Source organism: Triturus cristatus, chromosome 4_1, assembly GCF_964204655.1.
Source record: "Triturus cristatus chromosome 4_1, aTriCri1.1, whole genome shotgun sequence".
In the NCBI taxonomy this organism is placed as follows: domain Eukaryota; kingdom Metazoa; phylum Chordata; class Amphibia; order Caudata; family Salamandridae; genus Triturus; species Triturus cristatus.
This window is the reverse complement of record NC_140585.1, coordinates 1,004,197,938-1,004,221,201: the sequence shown is the minus strand read 5'-3', so window position 1 is coordinate 1,004,221,201 and position 23,264 is coordinate 1,004,197,938. Positions and strand designations below refer to the sequence as shown.

The 23,264-nt window shown below is 41.1% G+C and overlaps 1 protein-coding gene and 1 pseudogene across 4 annotated transcripts in view; one reads left to right on the top strand and one right to left on the bottom strand.

The window, feature by feature from the left end:
• Window positions 1-23,264, bottom strand: part of MGAT4C (MGAT4 family member C) — a 1,156,917-nt gene that overhangs the window by 792,270 nt on the left and 341,383 nt on the right. The gene's annotated exons all lie outside the window — the stretch shown is intronic.
• LOC146855965 (protein max pseudogene) lies at window positions 21,709-22,335 on the top strand (annotated as a pseudogene).

The following is a 23,264-nucleotide window of genomic DNA, read 5'->3' as shown; positions in this document are numbered from 1 at the left end:
TCAGGTATAACCCAATTAAACAATGTTTAGGGGAGTGAGCACAAGCACTTTAGCACTGCTTAGCGGTGGTAAAGTGCACAGAGTCCTAAGTCCAACAAAAACAAATTCAGCAAAAAACTGGAGGGGTACCACACAGGTTTTGGGGCCGAACCTGCAGATAGGGCCAAGTCCAACAATGGGCTAATACATGGTGGTCAGTATGAGGCAGTATTCACATGTTAGACTGCTGACTATACCCTGCACTTCATTTATTAAATTGCTGATGCCTGATAATAACTAGTGTGACATACGCTATATCTAGGGTGTTCGATTTACCCACTGCCAAGCTAACTGCTATTGAGTTGACAATTCCTCTAATGACTATGTGGTGCCTCTTCCTGCTCTGAAAAAGATGAACTCAAAACTGAATCCTGAAGAGCTTAAATGGTATGACACAAATCTTGCAATCCATTTTTTTTTACCAGGGCTCACTCATATTTCCATTTATGAATGTCTAAAGAAGTGCATTAATCATTTTTTAACAAAAGGATCACATGTCCATGAAATAAGGTAGCAGTGCTTCAAATCTTAAGGCGCAACTGATGGATACTCAGTGCATTTACAAAAAACCTTTTCATATGCGAGAAAGTGTAGAAACTATCCAACAATGACTAGTTTCAATTCCCTGACATTTCCAAAGATGAACTACATTTCAGTAACAGCTGAACCTTCCTTCATTCGCCGAATACAATATCCTCTTTTTGCTGACTGTGCATTGAGAAATATTTGAAAAAACCTCTCTCTGGGCCAAAACAAATTATAATTTCATATTACATTAGAGATGTTAAAATGACAGCTTTTTTCGCACGATTGCTGATGCTGGTGCGGGTCAATTGATGGATAAGCTATTTATGTGTGTGTTGTCCTCTGCATCTTATTAGTAATTTTCTCATTACTGCCCACGCCTGAAAGAGACAATTAATCACCAACTTTCTTTCTTATTTCCTTAGTGGAATCATTGGTTTTCTGGTCGGCTGAGTTCTCAACTTCCCAGCTGTGAGAAATTGCCCTCACAGGAAATGTACAGAATCTAGTCTGGAGATATGAGCACATTTCAATAAGGGTTTTTTGGCTCATCTTTGAGACCAGAGGGGAAACGTGTGCGGTCTGTTATACAACAGCACACCAAAAATCAATAGAGCAGTGAAATAAAAAATAAAAACTTAAAAGTCCCTAAGAAATTAAGTTAAAAAAAACACAAAAAGGGAAATCACAAAATTGGTGAACAAATTTAAAAAATGCGATGGAGCATTAAAAAGGTGCTTATAAAAACAAATGGATGTAATAAGCATCAAAAGCTACTCAACTGGGAAAGCAAGAAACCTCTTTGAAATAGCACAGGCGCCGAATCTAAATTGGTAGGAGGTAGAAGATTTCAGTACTAATTCAGTACTTTCTAACTTGCAGCACGGTTCGCTTAGAATCAAAATCCAGCGGATGACTAATTAAGAAGCGTCAAATTCAGGTGCATGTGCCTGGAAGTTGGGGAGATCCGTACTCACGGCTGGGGCCCTGGCCTGAAGAAGTTGAACAAACAAAATGCCTTGCTACAGGGAGTCTGGGAACCAGTTCGAATTTTTTTGGGGCTCATACTATTACACACTGTTGATGGTAGATAAGGTAGTGCTTGGTGCAAACACCTTTTACCACTATATTGTGAAAGCACATTTGTGGAAGAGGCAATGGAGCATTTTTTGACAAGAATATGAGTGCCTATTTGTTGTGTTGCATTTTGTTGCGGTGGTGAGGTGTGGTGTTGTTTTATCTGCTCTTTTTCTGTTGCTTTATTTAATCAATTTATTGTTGTGTTGTACTGTATTGTGTTATGTTTTCACTGTTTTGCTGAACTGTGCCCTGTCATGTTTTTGTTTTGTTGTAATATTCAGTTGTGCCCTGCAATTATATTAGAGATGACAACAAATGCTACTACATTTCCAGCCAAAAGCAGAACATTCCTTTAAAGTTGCAGTGAAAATTATCACTTTAGCACTGTATCAAGAGGGAATATACTGCAAATTCTGCTCCTAGACTGTTTAAGACATGACTCACCCCACAAATGTGACGGAGACCTGTCTTAAATTAGTGCTTTATTTGATATGAGCCAAAGTGACTGCAGGTTGAACCACATTGCAATGCCATTTAGGCGAGGCTGAAAGGCAGATGCGGGTCACATCAACTTCTGATCTGTGTCATCAACTCAAAGATAATCAAATCTGCACATCAAAAATGTTGAGGCAATTGATGTGGAGGGAAAACTCCATGGTGAAGGAGCAGCCGTTGTTTCAAATTATTCCTCAACATGATGTGTATGTTAGCACTGCTCATTCACTGAGACTGTACCTCTGTCAAGGAACCTCAGTGCTTGAAAATGTCACATTAGTGTGGCATTTCTGTATAGTGTCCGTATAACAAGCATATAAAAGCAGGACCAGTTCTGTTGACCTGTGTAACATGTAACTTCAACTCGACCACACCGCTTGAACTATCTTCACACTCAATAAACTCTTTTGTCCTGACTCATGAGAGTAAATGTCCATTTTTGTATGTTTTAAGGATCACTGGAGTACTACACCCCAGTTTAAAGGACGCAAACATATTTTGTGTCATTAGAAGTGGTATATCCCCAATGCTGATTATTAAAAAATCTATAGGCAGCACCCTAAAACTTTTACTTTAGACCACAAGGCACAGGAACGTTTTGAGTTCTCGGAAATTTCCTAGTACCCAGAAATAATAATAATAATAGTGATATCCAAAGTGCCCGGTTACAGCATATGGTGTGTCCCTGTGCTAGGACCTGACTTACCAAAGCTACAGTGCAGAAACAATCTAGATCAGATGATCACCATCTCAAGCTAAGTAGAACTAAACAACCAAGTTTTAAGTTTGTTCCTGATCGTTATTTCAGAAGACTCTACTCTCAACTGGGCCAGTAAGGAATTCCAAGCCTTGGCTGCCAAAAAGGAGAAAGAGTGTGCCCCTAATCTGGCCCTAAAGACCCGGGTTACTGTCACTAGGTTGGCCTTCAAGGATCTCAGATTGTGCAAGGGTAGATAAGGTTGTATCATAGTGCACAGATATTTGGGACTGTTCTTAGAGAGGATTCTGTGGCAGAAACACATGGCTTTAAAGCTAATTATTTTTTCCAGTGGAAGCCAGTGGAGGATGGCTAGCGCTGCCAATGCCGATGCCCTTCTGGGTAGATTGAGAACCAAGCGAGCTGCCACGTAGCAAGCTGCAGCCTTTTGAAAAGTTTTTTCAGATCTCCTTTGGGTGCTCCAACATAAAGGACATTTCAGTAAACTAACTGTGAAGTTACGAGGGCCTGTCCAATAGTTTTCCATGATTCTGTCAGCAGCAGGTCCAGGTTCTTTCTTAAAGTTTGGAGGGTTCCAAAGCATTTCCTGGCCAAGCTGCTGATCTGGTTCTCAAAAGACGGTTTGGAGTCAAGCCATAGCCCTAAATTCTTGACTCTGGGCTTGGATTCAGGAATCTGGCATAGAGCATCAGGCGACCAGGCCGATGTTCAGATGAAAGGGAACTTACCCACAATAAGGGTCTCTGTTTTATTGGTATTACTTTTCAAGCAGCTATTAGCTATCCAAAAGGCCTGTTCAACCAAACAGGATTTGGACTGCTTTGCTGGCTCGTCCCCTGCCTGGGAGAGTGTCACGATCAATTGAGTGTCATTGGCACATGACATTTGTTTCACCTGTGTCTCTCAATGATTTCTGACAGAGGGCGAATGTAAATGTTGAACAAGGTAGGGCTCAAAATGGAGCCCGGCGGTACTTCTTGTGTTAAAGTTAGAGTCTCTGACACAGGAGGTTTCTGGGTGACTTGGAAAGAGCAATCTAGTAAGAAGGAGGCCAGCCAGCGTAGGCCACTGAATGAATGAATGAATGAATGAATTACTATTTTTTATTTGCATAATTACTTGAAATCATTGCAAAGTTGCTCTACGATATCAAAATGATTGTATTAATACAAATCTCACACCATTATAAAACATATAAAAAAAGTATCATTTGAACACCGGTCTCGGACCATTTGTAAAATGTGGGTTTTACCCTATAATACGTTGGTTTAAAATTTTGTTTAGAAAAGTCTGAGCCCCTTATATGTTCTTGACAAAAAATTATTTAATGGGGGGACCGTATGGTCCTTTTCTAGAGTGGGATCCTCACCGTTCGTCTCCTTCCGTTACTACAGGAGTCTCAGCAATTGCAACCGCACAATTTTCAACTGTGCAATTTTCAATTAGGACCCTTCGTATCATATTCATGAATTTGTCAAATTTGTCCAGATACGAGGAAAAATTTAGCTCAATGCCTCTGACACCGCACTCCTAAAGCCTCTGAATCAGAAGGCTGTGGGTTACGGTGTCGAAGCCTGCACTAAGATCCATCAGTATCAGAGCTGCGGTTTGACCTAGGACATTTTAGACTGCATTCTGAAGAGAAATATAGAGTCACATCCAAAAAGGGTCAACTCAGCCTACATCCATGTGTAGTGTATGAAGACTGCAACTACCATAAACATTTATTCTCAGCCTTGAAAAGGTCCAATGTGTCATCCACACTAGGTCGTATCATGTACTGGCAGTTGTAAGTGAAATGTATTTCGAAAATTGTTAACAGCAATATACTTTTTACACACCATTAGGAAAATTAAAGAATTTCTTTGTGCACAGCACCTGAAAGCTTTCTTTGGGCTCATTGAACAGAAAAAGTTGAGGACATGCAAATCTATTTTTTAAGGTCTTAATGGATGTTTATATCTGAACTATAAGAACCAAGGGTTATTTGACACTACGAGTAAATGTGTTGATACTTAAGGTACGACAAGTTTGACCATGAAGCATAAGTTATTAAAGGCCTAAGAGTTCATATTGCACATTACTAATACAATGCTAGGGAATAATCCCTGAAATAGTAGAATATGCTTTCCTACTAGTAGGAAAGGGGCGCATCCTTAGCACGCCTGATACTCGAACTTTTCTAACACGGGGATCTGGATGAAGGCTCTACATACCCAAATTCCTTTTTCATAACTTAGCTCATCTTTTTGTGTTTGATAATTTGAGTGCCATTGAACTGGGTAATGCAACTAATATTACGAAATCTATAAAATGCCAATCTGTTGTGCAAATGGATGGATAGAAGAAACTGCTTTTTTTAAGGCTGAACTAAGCTAATCACATCAGTGACTGTTTGAAATCTGTAAAGCATCTGTTTTTTGTTGTGGTTTTGCTACTTGTAGATTTCTGTGTGACAGTCTTCACTTTGTAACATTTACTGGGAGAAATTGCTTTGCATCAAGGAAGTGTACGCACACTTCCGATACTTTGTTTTGATGCTGAAGTGAAGGTGTGTGTGAAATAACTTCAATTCGTTCAGCGCGTGTCCTTTTCCGTTTCGTGGCAGGTAGACCTTTATAGTGGATGGTGAAGTAAGAAAATATATTTCAGTGTGGAATCAATGTAATTATTAAAATTGTCTTGTATGTCAAGGTTTGGATCACTTCAGTTTATAAGGTATGTATTTTCCAAGAACGAACGAACGAACGAAGAGCTCTTGGTGTGGATACATACTAGCAATTTTTCTGAATGGGATAGAAATGCCTGGAGCAGCTGAAGGCAAAATGCCCATACACGACTCAACATACCTTTGAAAGCGTAATGTAATATTTAGGGGCCAGCTCCCAAATGTTGCTCCATGTGGGCTAGCTCAAAACACTATGGGGCAGATTTACAAGAAAGTGACGCATCTGTAGAGATGCGTCACTTTCCCTGCGCCAACGTTCCAAATCCTTGCGTCACCATGGATGCGCCGTATTTACAATACGGCGCACCATGGCGCAAGGATTGACAGATGCGTCAGAAATTCTGACGCATCTGTTGACGCAAAAGTCACGCATTGCTGGAGTCGTGTCGCAAGCACGACGCAACTCCAGCAATGCTCAGGGGCGCCCTATGCCTAACATGCTGCGTCACTCCTTACGCCTGCTTCAAGCAGGCGCGGGGTTTTGACGCAGCATGGACGTAAAAGTGACTCAGTGAAATCTACAAGATTTCACTGAGTCACTTTTACGGGGCTTGCTGCGATGGAACGCCCACCCTGCATACATTAAACCTGACGCAGGTTTAATGTGGCGCAGGGCTTCACAACGTGACGCATCTCCCTAGATGCGTCACATTGTAAATGGGCCGCAACTTTTACGCTGCCGCTGCGTCACAAAAGTGACGCAACGACGGTGCAAAAGTGACGCAAGGGGCTTGTAAATCTGCCCCTCTGTATGATCGCCATTTAGGGCAAATGTATGTAGAGGTGTTGCAGGAAGAAAAACTGGCATGGATCCGATGACATGGACATCGCTGCTAAAGGTTATTTAAAATATTTTTGTGATATGATGGATGTGTCTGAGGTTGTCTAGATATTTAAAAAGTGTCCACATATCATATATATACAAATGAACATGTATTTGTTGTGGAATCAGTAAAGTGACTGTTCCTTTTTTCTGTAGCAAAGTGCTGCTTGGTTATATCTAATGTTTATGGAATTTGGACCCATATTTACCAATCCGTCACACAACGCAACGCAGCAAGGAAAGTTGCTGTGTTGCATTGCGTGAAGGGGAGAAAGCTGAACTGCACTAGATTTTCAAAGATATGGTGCTTTTCAACTCTATCCCTGCGCTGGTGCAAGGGTGCCTGTGTTGTGGGCACCGTTGTTTTTGTGCAAGAAACTAATCCTTAGATGCATATTCCTCTCTCTATGTGTGCAGCAAAATGCAGAACACATGCAAAGAGGAAGTAAGAAGGAGAAATAAAGATATTTCTCCTTGTTACACCAATGTCTGATAGACACAGTATTTTGACACAAACACAGGTTTATGTCCTTTAGTAAATCTGACCTTGCATCTAAATACATGGATGGGTACACGGGAAGACCCATGGTCTACCCATGTTATTCAGGCTAACTCAAGGCAGCACAAGGCACAGTCTTGCAATACTTTGCAGGTAAAAAGTGATACAAGGCCATGCAAATATCGATTTGTGTGGCTTTGTAAATGTCACTTAAGCACTTGCGTTGCCTTGCGTTGACTTGAGTGATGCCATGACAACTCAAGTGCTTAGCAAATCTGGCCCTCTGAGATACTCAAAACACACATGCACTTTGCAGGCGATCTAGAAAGATACTTTTTCTATGCATTATGTATTAATGGATAGATTTTTTTTATAATAATTGTAATTAGTTGCTTTAATTTTGGATTCCTACGTGGTGTGATTCAAATAATAAGAATGATATATACAGTATAGGAAAGCTCAATGATTAGGTGATATCAAAGTGGGATTGACAAGTCATCTATCATTCCACTGAAACAAATCCATTCCCCACTATATATGAAAAAACACATAGGATCAATTGTACTGAACATTTCAGTGATCACAAACCCTGTGACTCTTGAATTTGTTCGCTTGCAACTGCCAACAATTTAGCACTAGGTAGTAAACCCATTTTAGGATTTGATACCGTTTTCCTAAAGACTCCTAAAATACTTTTAGAAATGGAAACAAAATCGCAATTCGGAAGGGGCGTGTTGTGGATGCTCCTTCCAAATTGTGATTTGGATCACTATGTACCAGTGGTTTAATACTGGAATTCTTGTCACTAACCATTAAAACGTTACAGACTCCCAAGTTGGAGTGGTAGCCTATTTGCAAAATGGAAGGGATCTCCTTTGATTCCATTCCCCTTTTATAATTGGGACAAAAGTTTCAGATGGAGTAGGCAATTGTCCGGAGGACCACTCCTAACTCTCAATGATACCTAAAAAAAACATATCTTTTTTTTAAAAACAATCACAGGTATGTTGGGCTCCTGATCCTTGCTGGCCACCATCCCTATGACTGTGACCAATCAAATTGAGTCACAATTTAGAATAATAATTAGGTTGGTCATATGCAAACTATCCTATTAGTACATAGGTTTGTTTGCAAACTAGGTTTCTGGTTGCAAAAAGACTAGACGCAAATTGTGACAGCTTTTTGCGACCAGAACTCTGGTAAATCTGGCCCATAGTTTTTTTTCTTTTTCTGAGTTTTATATAGTGTGAACTTGACCCGAAGATATCAGGTATCAGAGTGCTTTACATGAGCACCAGTTGCGTTTACATAGGGACACATTTGTTTTTGTTAGGCAAGGGGAGATGGAGTGATTTGCCCAGAATTACAGGATGTTGAGCATCGTTGCTGAGACTCTAATCTGATTCCTCAGGTTTAAGGTCAACCGCCCTAGCCATTAGGCCACATCCTCTCCCCATATTTCCCTTGTCCTCAAAATCAATGCGCAAGCACGAACACATTTTCAAACTACATGTTTGGTAAATAGATTCCACTATACAATGTAGGGTTGCATGTGAAGCGCTATGTGAGACCAGAGGACTATTGAACCACTTGAAATCCTATGAGACAAATCCCCTTTCGTGACAGCACAAAATGTATGGCATTCTTTAGGAGGCAATGATTTCATCCAATTGGGCTGGCTTGACTTCCCTTGCACATGATGAGTCCTGGGTTCCAATCCAGGCTTCATCATCTGAATCAAATTGTGACTCTAAGTAAACCACATTGTTATGAAGGGCTCGCTTCGGGATCCAGTACCATGAATACTAGATTCTAAATCAGAGCATTTACTGCTACTATGTCACATTAATGGGAAAATATTTCCCACTTCTGTGACGTCATTAGGGGAACTGCGTGCTTCTTCTATGCCTGGATCACCACAGAATCCAGGTTATCAGTGGAATAGAGGCTAGTGGTTTCTCTTGCCTTCATCCCCAACCCTCAGGTCGCTGCAAACTGGCTGGAGAAGGGAGAATTTATACAGCACTCTACCTCCGTCAACTTTCAGATTTCCCAGTAAGAGAGGAATTTCAAAGCTACGCTGACATGGCTGTCAGAGAGACAATAGGTCTGGTGCCTTCTTCTCCACAGTTCCTCTCCATCGCACAACTTCTTTGGGAAGAGGAAGGGAAGGCACAGAGGTGTTGGATGGGAGGTGGCCAGGTATTTTTTTTATATTTGAGTGAGGAATCAGAGAAGAGTGCAATAGAGTAAAGAGTAGGAGATCTGAACACATGTTTTTTTTAACAAAACATTTAGATGGTGGAGGGGAGAGTTAATCATGCACAAGGTGGTGGGTGTAGCGTCCTACCCCCCCCCCCCGAGCACTCTCCAGTGACTATTCTACACACAGAGAATAGTGCATATGTCTTTATTCTTCATTGTGTAAACAAGAACTCAATGTTCTAAACCTGCATTCACTACATTAGCCTCCAACGCTTATGTCACAGGTCTACAGAGTCCATCAGGAATAAAAAGACTTTGTCGTTCTTTAATTGCACAACACTACATCTCCCCTTTTGTTCAATAAAAAGTTACACGTTTTTACAATAAATAACTAAATAAAAATACATAAATAGTTACATACATATACACTTATAATTCTTCAATTATCCTTTGTGGTGCTTGGATCTCACTTCCTGATCTGGTCATCAGAAACCGGGAGCTGGCAGTCGAAGTGTCAGTAATCTGATTAGGTGAGGTGGAAACAACAGCAGTCGAAGGATTATCAGCTGTGTGTCTGGACCCAGTCTCTATGGTGACATTGATGTTTGGTGAGTGATGAGCCACCTTTATGAAGCGAGAAGAATCTCTAGTAAGGGACTTCCCAGAAGGTTAGGCTTTCACCATTTGTCCTTTGGTGTTTCTAACAGTGAAGGTCTCAGCCTCAAAGGGAGCATCAGATTTTCGTTTTCTAGAATGTTGAACTAGTACTTGATCTTCTCTCTTGAAAGTGCTATCTTTCACATGACGTTGCTTGTCAGCATAGATTTTAACTTTTTGTTTGCGATCAGAATCTTTTGTGCAAATGTATTTCTCAATCTTTGATCTGAGGTTGGTCCATCTAGGTAACTTGGTCGTTATGGCTCTCCCAAACATTAAGGTTCCAGGGCTTTCCCCTGTAGTTGAGTGAGGAGCTAATCGGTAAGCTAGATGGGTGGTATTCGAAATACCTTTGAGGTTGAGCTTCTCTAATGCAGCACGTTGCACAGCTTTTTTATAGTACTCATGAATCGTTCTTCAAGGCCATTGGCCTGGGGCCAAAGAGGAGATTTTTTCTTATGCTTTACATTGAGATGGCTGAGAAAGTCTATGAACTCTCGACTATTGGAATGGGGGCTGTTGTCAGATTTCAAGATCACAGGGACATCACATGTTATTTTTTTTTATTTTTTTTTGTTTTATAGAGCGCGAACTTGACCCATTAGGGTATCAGAGCGCTTTACAGGAATCGGCAGCGGTATACAAGGACTTGGAGAGGGGGGAAAGGGGGGGCTGAGAACAAAGGGACAACAAAAAGGGGGGACAAAGTAACAGTTACATTTACAGTTCAACAGGGAAAACAAGGCTTCAAAGTCAATGATGGGAAGCCGGGAGGATAGCGCCTGTGCACTCCCGGGGATGCAAAGCAAGGAGATGGGGCAAGATCTCATCTCTGGGTGAGATGACAGGCAGAGTTTAGGCGAGGAAGGTTTTAGCATCTTTTTTTAAGCGAGCCAGTAACGGGATTCTTCTGATGGAGGGTGGGAGTAAGTTCCATATTCTTGGTGCGGCTCCAGAGAAGGCCCGGTTGTAAGTTTTCTTTTCCTAAAACGTGCAGGATGCAAAGATGCCATCTAATCTTTCAATAACATTTTCAAGAGTAATGGATGGAAGATCTTCAATCACTGGAAAGTGTGAGTCTTCATGAACAATGACCATTAGATGATGTTCATTTTCAAGAGGACCCAAGAAATCAACAGCAATTCTCTCCCATACATTGTTAGGCAATTCTGACATGCTTAAAGGGTGCTGTGTAAAGTGGGATGAGAGACAGTTGTATAAATGACAGGCCTTAACTCCTTTCATTGAGATGAGGAAACCAGACTCTCTCTCTCAAAGAGCTTCTTTGTGGCAACTATTTCTCAGTGTACCTCATGGGCCACATCAATTTCTTGTTGTTGTAGACTCTCCGGAATGACAATTTGTGTACCTTGCAAGATGAGGCCTTTCTGAGTTACAGACAGTTCATCATCAACATTTCTGAATTTTAAGTACTCACTGTCACTGGTGAGCAGTCAAGAGTGCAGGTTCCAAGACTGGTGAGCAACATTATCTTTCATTTTCAGCATGTCACTATCTTGACTCCTGGCAGTGACAATTTGGTCTAATGATATGGCAGCCGATGTGCTCGATTTTACAATGAAATTTATGTAGGTGTTAGCCAACTCAGATAGGGTATCAGAATATTGTAATGACACTCTTGAAAAAGAATCAGCAGGTTTTCGATCTTTCCCTGGATGGTGAATGATTGCTTAGTTGTATTCTTGTAATCTCAGACCCCAACGTTCAATATGAGGAGGCATCTAGATTTTTGGTTTGCCAAATATTGTAAATAGTGCTTGAAGATTGGTCACTACTGTCAAAGGCTTTCCATATAAGAAAACATGGTACTATTTACATGCCCATACCTCTGCCAAGCTTTTTTTCTCTGGTTTTGAATATGTATGTTCAGTTTGTCACAAGATTTTACTGGTGTAAGCCACGATATGCCTTCGGGCATTTGGCTGGCCATTGTGCTGTGCAAGGATTGCGCCTAACCTGACAGAGCTAGCATCAACAATAATCTCTGTAGGAAGCTTGGAATCATAGTAGGTAATTTCAGTGGCACTTTCAATGCCTTGCTTAATTTTCTTGAAATTTTCCTTGCACTCATGACCACTGAAACATAACATTCTTTTCCGTCAGTTCTCGTAACGGTGCACTGACTGTGTCAAAGTCTAGTATGTGTCTGGAAAAGTAACTGGCCATTCCAACAATTGATGTGACATAGAAATGTCCTATGGGGGATTAGCAGTAGATAGCACTTGCACTTTAGCTGGGTCAGGTGTCATACCTCCATCAGAAAAGAAATGGCTAAAGTAATTTCAATTTTGTCTTATGGAATTCACATTTGTCAGCATTCAAAGTCAAACCAGCATACTTTAACAAACAACATACTTACATGAGAGCTTTGTCATGCTTTTCTGAGTAGCTCCGAAGACTAAAATGTCATCACTATAGTTGAAGGTATTTACAACAGGCAGTATGATACGTCTAATGACGTCTTGGAAAAGTTAGCAGAGGATACACCAAAACTCATTTGATTATAGCGAAACAAACCAATCTGAGTAGAGAAGGTTTTAATGAGCCTCCAGTTTTCTTCAAGTTCCAACTGGTGACATCCTATGTTTAGGTCGAGTTGAGAGAAAAACTTTGCACCATTCAATTGAGTTATCATATCATCAACGTGCGGACCTGCATGTCGTTCTCTCTCCATTGTTTTGTTGACCTGACACATGTCAACGCAGATGCATACAGCTTCTTCACTTTTAGGTACTACCACTATTGGAGAAGCCATGACATTGCACCAGTGAAGCGTTCAATGATATTGTGTCTGAGCAACAAATTTAGTTCTCTTACAACAGCATTTTGCAAGTTAAATGCAATATGTCTGTCTCTTTGGGCAACAGGACGAACATCCTTATTTATATGTAACTGTACTTTCATAATCTTGAGCTTTCCTAACCCATGAAATAATGAAGGAAATTGACTTTCTATTTCATGATTGTCGTTTACTGATGTCAGTCCCATATCAACAGCAGTGTTAAAACTGAGCAGACAGGCACTTGAAACCGTACCTTGAAGTACATGATTAGGCACTTGTACCACTGTTTTCTTGTGTTTCATCATAGTGACAAACAAACCTTGACTTTTTAAAAGTGTCAACACACGCCATATATATACTTTAGCTTTCAATTGCATAAGTTGTGGTAAGGGAACCAATTTACGATATTTCTCCTCAGACATAATGTTTATCGATGCACCGCTATCAATAATAAAAGATATAAAACACCTATTTATCTTCAGGATAGTCTGTGGGCAATGCATGTATGTCTTTGGTGTTTTTTGATAGTTCTTTCTTCTGTGATTTTTCTTACATTTGACTGGTCCCACTTGTGCATGCCTCTCTGAAGTAAACATTGACATTGCACAATTACAATTGTCACTTTCACTTGAAACTGACACTGAGGATCTCGTTGACCATAATTTTGATGATGATCAACTTCGTTTGGTGTCAATTTGCCTCAATTGGTGTGACCATTTGGTGTTGTGGGAGCATGTCAAACATCGTTGATGCAGCGCTCGGTCAACCATTTTGCCTTCATGCTGTGATGCACTTACTTTTCGCTTCTCCTTGCAAACCGTCCCAAATTGTTTCACTTTGCCACAGCCGATGCAAATCTGTCCAATGGTGGGACATCTGCCATCGTGTGGAAATGACAATCCACATCAGAAACACATTTTCTTTTTTGTGGAGACATCACTTTGCATTCCTCAGCTTTATGCTTTGGCTTACTTTTCATGTTTAAGACTGATACATTCTAGGCACCTTCGGCCTCCATGTCAGCTTCTTGTCGATTAGCATATTCTTCAGCTCAGGCAGCCATGAGAACTTGCTCAAAGCTTAGAGTTTCCTTCAGCATCCGTCCTCGAAAGGAATCTGACAGACATCCATCTATAATTCTGAGGCGCATGGCTTCCTTATTATTAAATTCATTGAACTTACAGTGCTTTATGAGGAGATCCAGTCTCTCAACAAATTCATCAATGGTTTTACCTACACTCTCTGGTGTACTTGACTGAAGATGTATCTTTGATAATCTACATTTGGTACTGGATTGAACTTGACATTCAAGGCTGCTTTGATTTGATTGTACGCCACTTCAACATCTTGTGGTATCTTTTTTATGGCTTCCTTACAACTTAACCAACCATGTTCTTCAGATACTTGATAATCTTTTTATCGTCTGTTTCATCTACTGCGTCTATGAAATACTCAAAAGTCTCTATCCAAGCAATCCATCTATTGTCAATATTGTGTTTTTTGACAGAATTAAGAAAGCAGCAGCAGTATAACCATTGGTGGACAGAAGTGGTCTCTCTAACACTTCTTGATGAACGTGCAAACCCTCTCTATAGCCTTGTGACGTGCTGGCTTCAGGGTCAGCCTTGACATTTGGAGGAGCGTTGGCCTCGTCCTTGCTCTCCTTTGGAGATCAGAAGAGTTGTTCTGTTATATTATGTTACAATTATTTGTGTAGCGCACATACACTGATTGATTCCTTGGTGCTGTATATTGGGATAGCCTGAGTCCTGGTCAGTTATTCATATGCATGAGTAAACAACCATGTGTTGAAGAGTCTCCTGAATCTCGGGAGGTTTGTCCAGGATCTGATATCAAAGGGAATGGAGTTCCAGAAGCGGGGTCCAGCACCGCAAATCTGCCGCCGCCTAGCCGTTTCAATTTGTAGGATGGTATGACCAAAAGGTTCATGTGGGCTGAGCGCAGATTGTGGGTGGGTATGTGTCTCTGAATGAGATTGGAGACACATTTTGGGCTGGTACCATGCAAAGATTTGAAGATTAGGCACCGGACTTTGTAGGCACAACGTTGTAGTATGGGGAGCCAGTGTAACTTTCTCATACGAGGGAAAGCATGTTGCCATCTGGGCTGATGGAAAATCAGTGTAGCGGTCTGGTTCTGTACAACTAGCAGTCTTTTAATTAATATAAAGGAAGGCCAAAGTACAAAGAGTTGGCATAGTCTATGTGGGACCATGGCTGAAATCAACCTGCACTAATGCTTCCTTAGTATATTTTCCTTATCTTCCGCAACTGAAAGAAACAGGTAGAGACTACCATTGCAATATGGGACTTCATGGATAGGTCGCAATTGATTCTGACCCTGAGACTCTTAGCTGAGGAGGATGGGGTTGGGGGAGAGCCGACTAGATGAGTGAGCTCCATGGATTTCAAGCATCCCCTATCAGGATCGGCTCGGTTTTGCCCAGATTTAACTTTAGGTGGTTGCTGTTCATCCAATTACGGATGTGCAGCATGGTGGTTTGAAATTGAGACATAGAATCGGGCAAGTTGTTAATGGTAAATATTAATTGCAGGTCATCTGCTTAATTGAATGTGCTCACATTTCTTTCTCTTAAGGACAGACTCAAAGGGAGTAAATACAGGTTGAACAGTTGGCGGGATAATGAAGATCCCTGTGGTACTCTGCATGTTGACTTCATATTAGTCGCAGTGAAGTGGGAGAGGTGAACAGACTGGGAACGGTCCTCCAGGAAGGACATAATCCAGCTGAGAGCCGAACCATGGAGTCCTGCATCCCTGACACTGTCCACTAAAATACCATGGTTGACTGTGTCAAATGCAGCGGAGAGATCTAAAAGCATCAGAGCATGGGGAGGGCCCTTGTCGGCTTCCTTCTGAAGTTTGTCTAGCACGGTCAGTATTACTGCTTCAGTTGAATGGGAAGGGCGGAACCCTGCTTGGTGGGGGTCAAGGTATTGAGACTGTTCAATGAATGAACAGAGGCATTTTGCCACGTGGGATTCCAATACCTTCGCTAGGTAGGGAAGCAAGGAGGGGTGCAGTAGTTAACTGGGATCAGAGGGTCTGCCCTAGGTTTTCTTTAGAAGGGGGACTATGATCGCTTTTTTGAAGGCTCTAGGGACACAGCCCTGTGATTGATGAAGGGAACAGGGGTTTCTCTGCATTCTTGGTGGTGCCTCATAATTACGGCTGGCAGGAATTCTGGCTTTAATCATAATAATTTTTCTCGATACAAAAAGTGTTCAAGGATTTACAGAGTGCTTGGAAAGGTATGGGTTTGATTGTGACTTTGTCGCGGTTGGACAGCTCATTAACAATTGTGAAGATTTCCTTTGATCTATTAGTAGAGCTCAGGATCTTTGAGGAGAAATAAGAGGCCTTAGTAATTTGAATGGATTTTTTGTGTTCCTTAAATTGAGCTAGATAAGTTTCTTTTTTGTCAGGGGAGTAGTTCCGTCTCCATTTCTGAGCCCCCACTCTGCAGCTTTGGTGGTGGGCTGCTTCATTTATAGACAACCCCCAATCACAACCCCGGCCCGCCCCCTTGGGCCACTTCACAGCAGGCTATGGTGTGAGGACTCTCTTTAGTTGTTTCAGTATGTAGACAAGTCTTCTCATGTTCGAATGATTTAATAAGCAGATAATGTAATGATATTCAATTGGCTTTGCGCTTACATGTCGCTTCGTAAACACCTAGTTGACCTCTGCTTCATAGCATATCAAATTACAGCTAGACTTGCACTGGATTATCACAATAGAATGCTTTACAAAACCTGATTGCATCCTGCTTTAGCACTGTCATTCTGTATGATGTATAACATTAATTTGTGTAATAGCATGGTACCTCTGTTTGAGGCCTTTTCAATTGATTCACAGCCACCAATGCGTAGATTTGCAATGATGTTTTCTTTATCCTCGAAAGCTTTACACAGGCTTGCTTTGCGCTGAGACTCCACAGGCGCCAGCGTCAATTCTGCACTTTGACTGCATCACACATAGCACCCACAAGCAGTTTCCTGGACCACAGCAAACGCTCTGGGAGAGCACTGTCTATAGGTTATTTACCACTACTCGTCGCCAGTTGCAGTGTCCTACCCACCCTGGGCACTCGCCAATGACTATGCCACACACAGAGAGTAGTTATATACTTCTTTATTCTGCAGCGTGTAAGCAAGAACTGAACATTTTAAACCTGCATTCACTTCATTACTCTCCAACGCTTACATCACAGGTCTACAGGAGTCCATCAGGAGCAAAAAGAGTTCCACCATTCTTTATTTACACAACACTCCAGTGGGGTAGATAGCAGGATTTCAGGTTCTATTTTTTGATGTCAGGGTGAGATGGGCAATGCGGATAATGCCGTTCAGGGTGGCAGTATGTCAGGTATAAATATTTCTGTTTTAATCTGGATGGGTTAGAGATGGAGTGTTGAATGGTGGGCAGGAAGGGGTGAAAAACACAAGGTATAAGATGGCAGGGCAAGGTGCTGAGGCAGTTTTGCATATGGTCCAACTCATGACTCCTCTAGGAGAAATGAAATGGGGATGGGCACACACAACAATACTGTAGATGGGGTAACTGTGAATAAAGCAGATGTTTTTCACCTTGGTTTTCTGAGTATCATCATAAACAACTTGAGCTTCTCTCTCATTGTCTATTTGATGTTGCTCAGATTCTCTGTGTGAAATGCAATCCCCATATTGACAGTTACTAATCTAAAAAACATTCACCACACCACACCATTCACATTTTGGTTTCTGTAATATGGTTTTACCAAAAAATGCCAACACAGTTCCCTGGAGAGGGCAGACCATATACGATTGGGCCACATGCCATTGAATGTGAGAGCCTGAGCCTCTCTGTGTACCCGAAGCACACATTTAACAGTCCCATGTTTCTAGTTCTTTTATGTCTCAATTTTTGCTGTGGCCAAGGAAATTGACTTACCTTTCACTATATGAAGTTATTGTTGTATTGGGTTTTAACAGTAAAAATATTCACAAATAGCTTGCTGTCCTCTCTGTGTTTCAGCCATTTCAGTACACTGATAATTCGCTTCTAAGATTTCCTTTGAAGAGTACAGCAGTAATGTGAATACACAATATTCTCAAATCTAATCACACGGAATGCCTGCTTTCTACTACATATTTCTGCAAGAATGCATTTCATTTAAAAAACCATGCTTTCCGCGTGGCACTCATTAGCCTCAGTTTGTAAATCCTGCCAAAATATCCCAGACCAGCTGTCTCTGAGGGAAAACTTTATATTAGGATTATTGATTCTTCCTGTCATTAGTGGAGCTCTAACAGCTTAATTTACCCCTCTGACACCTGAGCCTGGTCCAGATGTACTAAAGATCAGTGAAATTTGAAGATGGCCTGGCTCGAATCCACATGCTAAGCTGACTATTTTCATATTTGTCAAATCCTTCATCAGCCTATTCATTTTTTTCACTTCAATTAATTTTAAATATATATATATATATTTACAATTCAAAGTTAATATGTTTAGCTGTGCTGTAGCTGTGTTATTGTTTTTTAAAACCATGTAGCCAGACTGTGTTTTACATTTCAAAACCATGAATGACTTACATGATCTATGACAAGTTGAATATATATTTTAGCATTTAAATATTTTTAAGGAGTTTTGTGCATTTTTTACTGGTTACTATAAGTCCTCTAGATGTGCAAGAGTCTGTATCAACATATGTCTAGAGCTTAATTTCTTTAGGTTGTGCCAGGGTTTAGTATCTTTCTGTCGCTATCCATTTTTGTGTGAGGCACTTTTAGGCATGTTGAAATGTTTTCAGGACCTTCCTCCTGAAATGCCTGTTAATATGTTGTGCACCACAGAATGCTCCACAGTCTGTGAATTCGAGGTAGTACCTCCATGTTAACCTACTTGAAAGCTTGTTGGGGAATCTGGTGTGGCATGGAAGAGCTCAGAATCTTGTTGAAATTGTAGTGTGTTTTGTTTTAGTTTTTGCAGCCCCAGTGATCGTGTGTATAGGATAGAGAACTTTTAACTTGAATTAATTGAATTCTAGAAAATAACGACAGCATGATTTCCAGTGTGGAAATGTCTAATCACTGAAAATAGTCCGTTTTTCAGCACATAACTGATTACCGTGTTACAATAGTAGAAGTGCTGTAATGAACGCTATATGAAGGACAAGCTATTGTCATTACTCATTACTATTTTACAAGGTAAGTGCTGATATTTTTTTATTAGAGTTTTATATAGGGCGAACTAAACCCGAGACATTGGGTATCAGAGCGCTTTATATGAGCACCAGTTTCATTACAGATGGACACATTCATTTTTGTTAGGCACGGGGAGATTCAGTGATTTGCCCAGTATCACAGGATGTTGAGCGTTATTGTTGAGACTTGAAACTGGTTCCCCAGCTTCAAGGTCGACAGCTCTAGCTGTAAGGCCTGATCCTCTACACCACTGAGTTAAATATAAAGAATTATCAGGTTTGATAGTTTGTGTCATCATAATGTTTCTTTTGCTAGTTGCACATGTATCATAAACATTAATTCAATACAAAATGTTTATTTCCACTGGATCAAATCAGCCATGGCTTCTAATTGAAGCATTCAACCCATCAACGTATAGGGCAGATAAGAATGAGATTATTCATTTAGAGTTGGGTGGCACTGAAGTATATCACCGGAGAAGACTACTTCATCCCCACTGATGAAATACACTTCCAATGTATGAGCTGCCGGAGGTTTGGCCAATTGACTGCCCACCTGATGTAGAGTGGGAGGTCAAATGGCCTGTTTTCACAGTCCATCACCCCTAGCTAAAACCTGGAAATAAGGGGCGGTGAAAATCTGTAAATGACCCTCACATTCAAAAAAGTTCCCATGGTGAGGGGGTCATTGTTTTTTGTTTTTTTGCTTTAAATAAAGAAAACTGCTACGTTTGGATTATGATTTTGAAAATAAAAGACAAATATTGACGGTTTACCATACAGCTTTGTCATGTTGACGTAGCACTCTGCCAAACTTTCAATGAATAGACAGGATCCGCTGTGATGGCATTTCCTGCCAATGCAAGAGATTTCTGATGGGCCGGTGGACATCTCTAAATTCCATGAGCGGAGTACTCTCTGCATGGTGGTAGTGTAGTACTCGGACATGCCTGAGGTACATACTCTGTCTGCCAAACTCTAAATGAGGCCTAAATATTTTTGTCAATGGCTACAGAAAAAAAAATCAATTTTGTGGTACATTTTGTGGCAACAAGTGATGCCTACTGTTGATGCATTATCATTCCTAGAACTGTTATCTTTAAGGTTATTCAAAATAAACAGACATATATTTCTAAAAATATAATATAGCAATATATCCTCAAAAATATAATAGAGCATTGCCCCACTTTTTATGTAAATTGTGAATACAATTCCTGGTCAACAAAAAAGCCAAGACCTTGTAAAGCAGTGTGTTTGCTGACACCTTGGTGGTTTATAAATGTTACCACTGGGGAAGTAAACATAAGCAAAGAGGGATGATGCAAATCAGTGATTAAACCAGTGGTTGGAATGGTGCCACTATGGTACCCATACTGCAATGGACTACCTCCCTCAATAGCCGATCAGGTTGAGGAAGACTGAGCTGAGCCTCAACCCCATCCTTGCTCACAGACTAACCAAAATATGAGCAGAAAAGTATAATCTTATTCTGAGCAGTGGTCAACTTGCTTTGGTGGAACTAGAAAAGGGCAGAGCACGATACTGCCACTCCGGACAAGGAACAGATCACATTTGCATGACTTATGATTTATTGGAGGGAATGTGCTTGACCGATACATTTTCATCCTTCCAAGAGAGTAGAGGATAAGTTAATTTTCCCCTTATGCAAATATACATTCTATGTACTATATAAAGAGGACCAACTCAGTCTCAAATTTTATTTGTGCAGGCTTTCTGGTTGAGACCAAAACAGTGCTGCATTTTAAGACATAGCTAAACTAAAACCCTTTCTTGGAATCATGAGTGCACACACATAACCTGCTAGACAAGTGACATTGACACCAGGGCCTCTGGGTTTCATATATCACCTCAAAGTAAGAGAAAAGCATTGTAACAGGCTACCTGTTCAGGACTTAACTACCCTTTAAAATCTATAATTTATGAAAAGTGCAGCTCTATGTCACCTTGTTCACCTCCTGACATGATTGTAAGCTTGTGTCCTCTCTCAATAGCACTTAGGAAAAAAATTAGTTATAGAGTATCATTTACAAAGCCATCAGCACCCCCACTTATTGTGCAGACAATTTTGACATCTCTGATGATTGTCGGCACACATGCAGCCAGGACACTATCAAACTGCAGACCTTGGGCTCACTATGTGTGGCCCATTAAATTGCGTTCCTTTTACATTGCATTTGCAAGTAGTGTGATGTTTATTGCACCCGGTGATTACCATGCAATAATAATCATGTCATTCATTAAATTTCGGCAGGCCAAGCCTGCTGGAATTTAACAAGGGGAAAATGCCAGTTTTACACTATGATATTCAGACTTTGGTTAGAAAAGCAACAAAATCTGCTTGTTTTTCACCAAAAACTGGGACTATGCAATAAGTTTTGCATCCAATAAATTTCTAACACACCAGTGTTGATTTTAATCCATGCGGTAATTAATACATCAAAATACTGGGCCACTCGTAAAAACATAGGAAACAAGACATGGCAACAGGCCTTTTCCATCTGTCAGCCAAGATCTGGAATAATAGACCTGCATGCATCAGGACCAGCAATTCATTTAAGAGTTAGGGACTCACCTCCTTAAAGAACTTCACACGACAATGCACTAACTGTTCATAACATAGCTATTTCTCCTATCATTCATTGACTTTTTGATTGTCTATGATTGTGTACAGAGCTCCACTGCCTTTTGGCTAGTTTAACACTATAGAAATGCCATAGACATATATACATAGAACTTTGCCCAAGAAAAGAAAGGCATCCATTAGTGAGGTAATTTTACAACAAGCAATTAATGCCTGGTTTATGTATCGCCCCTGTGTACCACAGTTCCCAGCGGGCCGTGCGTGCTCAGACCTCGGTCGTGCCCTGACGATATGGTGCTGCTGCTGCTGAGAGTCACGTGTGCTGCTGTGTCCGTTGCTCGCTGCTGCGCTCTGGCTCTCTGCTGCTCCTCCTCTGGTCTCCTGTGCGGTCGGAGGCCCTGTCTGTCCTCCTCCAGCCCCGCACCCGTATCTGTCCCTGGCGGATGAGACCATGAGCGATAATTATGACATCGAGGTGGAGAGCGACGAAGATCCGCAGACCTTCCACTCCGAGGCCGACAAACAGGCACACCACAATGCACTGAAATGCAAGCGCAGGGACCACATCAAAGATCGCTTTCACAGTTTACGCGACTTCAAGGAGAGAAGGCTAGTGCATTGGCTTCCCATGCCCAAATCTTGGACATAGCCACAGAGTATATTCAGTATATGCGAAGGAAAAACCACACTCATCAGCAAGACATTGATGACCTGAAGAGACAAAATGCACTATTGGAGCAGCAAGTACGTGCACTGGAGAAAGTGAGTTTGAGTGCTCAGATTCAGGCCAATTATTCGTCCACTGGAAATGGCCTGTGCACCAACACAAAGGGCAGCACCATCTCTGCCTTTGATGGGGGCTCAGACTCCAGTTCCGAATCTGACTCTGAAGAACCCCAAAGCAGAAAGAAGCTCAGAATTGATGCCAGCTGAACATGGTGTGGCAATAAAGTGACTGAATGGGCCCAGGGTATTTTTCTGTTTTTCTGTTTGTCGGTGTATCCCCCATCCCTTTCCTAGCTGTAAAGGACTTTTTTCCCCTTTTTATTAGAGACTTTGGACTGCATCTCTTATTTTTCCCCCATGTTCTCTTCTCAACCACCTGTGTTCATTTTTAAGGAATATTTTCCAACTTGGCAGCTTTTGTACCAAGAACTAAACTAGTTGCCTCTGAGTGAGCACAGATGTTAGCACATTGCCTTATCGGCCAATAAAGCCCATATCAATCGATAGTATCTAGGTGCTCCATCTCTTTACAGAGGAGGAACTTCACAGCAAAGGTATTTGTGAATTTGTGAGCAGGAAGGCTTGAAGAAGACTTGTTTTAAACATAAACCTGCTTTTTTATTTTATTATTATTTTTTTTATTTATGACAACTACACGTTGGGGGAAGGTGGTTGGCAGGGCAGATGGCAAGACTGATTTAAGCAAATGTATTTTTCATTCCTTCTGTTCATAAAAAGCACTAATGTTTGGAAAATGGCAACAAAAAATCAGTCTTTTAAAGGATCTAAAATGGATTGGAGGTGAGAAATCCAAGGGGCATATTATCAAGCCAGGCGATAAAATAATCGCCGCTTTAGCGGCAGAAAACTGCCGCTAAAACGGCGATAATGGGCTTGATAATATGGGATGTATGACGTTACAACGCATACATTTACATTGCGGTACACTACATTGCGGTTTTGACAACGCAAGTCGTTACAACGACTTGCGCTAGATAGCGCTCTAGGACAAGGAATAGGACTTAGGAGTAGTATAATTTACTATTCCAACTCCAGTCTACGTACAGTAGGGAAGGTGTTGGATAGTAAATTATACTATTCCTTGTCCTAGAGCGCCATCTAGCGCAAGTCGTTGT